Genomic DNA, 1732 nt, shown 5'->3' with positions numbered 1-1732 from the left:
CCTATGTTCCTTTCATTACAGTATTTCTGAACAAGTTCCTGGATAACAAGCTTAAAGTTTTCTTATTGATGATATCGATATTGATGATAGTGACGATATTGATGCTAGTGACGATATTGATGCTAGTGACGCTATTGATGATAGTGACGCTATTGATCGTGACCTTGATACGGAGCTGGAGCTCCTAACTATAATGAATGCGTTAACTATGGATATAATGTCAGAAATAGACCGATTTTATATCACCCTTCAATTCGAACTAGCAAAAGCAATGTCTCCTTGTATAATATGGATTCCAAACATTCATGATCTGGATGTGAATGAGGCAAATTACTTATCCCTCGATCTATTAGTGAACTATCTCTCCAAGGATTGTGAAAGATGTTCCACTAGAAATATTCTTGTTATTGCTTCGACTCATATTCCCCAAAAAGTGGATCCCACTCTAATAGCCCCGAATAAATTAAATACATGTATTAAGATACGAAGGCTTCTTATTCCACAACAACGAAAGCACTTTTTCACTCTTTCATATACTAGGGGATTTCACTTGGAAAAGAAAATGTTCCATACTAATGGATTCGGGTCCATAACCGTGGGTTCCAATGCACGAGATCTTGTAGCACTTACCAATGAGGCCCTATCGATTAATATTACACAGAAGAAATCAATTATAGACACTAATACAATTAGATCTACTCTTCATAGACAAACTTGGGATTTGCGATCCCAGGTAAGACCGGTTCAGGATCATGGGATCCTTTTCTATCAGATAGGAAGGGCTGTTGTACAAAATGTACTTCTAAGTAATTGCCCCTTAGATCCTATATCTATCTATATGAAGAAGAAATCATGTAACGAACGGGATTCTTATTTGTACAAATGGTACTTCGAGCTTGGAACGAGCATGAAGAAATTAACGATACTTCTTTATCTTTTGAGTTGTTCTGCCGGATCGGTCGCTCAAGACCTTTGGTCTCTACCCGACCCGATGAAAAAAATGGGATCACTTCTTATGGGTTCATTGAGAATGATTCTGATCTAGTTCATGGCCTATTAGAAGTAGAAGGAGCTCTGGTGGGATCCTCATGGACAGAAAAAGATTGCGGTCAGTTTGATAATGATCGAGTGACATTGCTTCTTCGGTCCGAGCCGGGGAATCCCTTATATATGATGCAAAATGGATCTTATTCTATCGTTGATCAGAGAAATCTCTATGAAAAATACGAATCGGAGTTTGAAGAAGGGGAAGGAGAAGGAGTACTCGACCCGCAACAGATGAGGAGGATTTATTCAATCACATAGTTTGGGCTCCTAGGATATGGCGCCCTTGGGGCTTTCTATTTGATTGTATCGAAAGGCCAAATGAATTGGGATTTCCCTATTGGGTCAGGTCATTTCGGGGCAAGCGGATCATTTATGATGAAAAGGATAGCTTCAAGAGAATATTCAGCGTTCTTGCAGAGTGGAACCATGCAGTACCAGGCACGAGATAGATCTTCCAAAGAACAAGGCTTTTTTCGAATAAGCCAATTCATTTGGGATCCTGCGGATCCACTCTTTTTCCTATTCAAAGATCAGCCCTTTGTCTCTGTGTTTTCACACCGAGAATTCTTTGCAGATGAAGAGATGTCAAAGGGGCTTCTTACTTCCCAAACAGATCCTCCTACATCTATATATAAATGCTGGTTTATCAAGAATACGCAAGAAAAGCACTTCGAATTATTGATTC

The 1732-nt window shown here is 39.4% G+C and overlaps 1 pseudogene; it reads left to right on the top strand.

Moving 5' to 3' along the window:
* Positions 1-90: 90 nt before the first annotated feature.
* Positions 91-1732, top strand: part of LOC121226672 (protein Ycf2-like) — a 2070-nt pseudogene continuing 428 nt past the window's right edge.

This window comes from Gossypium hirsutum, unplaced genomic scaffold (assembly GCF_007990345.1).
Source record: "Gossypium hirsutum isolate 1008001.06 unplaced genomic scaffold, Gossypium_hirsutum_v2.1 scaffold_370, whole genome shotgun sequence".
Classification (NCBI taxonomy): domain Eukaryota; kingdom Viridiplantae; phylum Streptophyta; class Magnoliopsida; order Malvales; family Malvaceae; genus Gossypium; species Gossypium hirsutum.
Note: the sequence above shows the minus strand (reverse complement) of the source record. Positions and strands in the feature narration are given on the sequence as shown.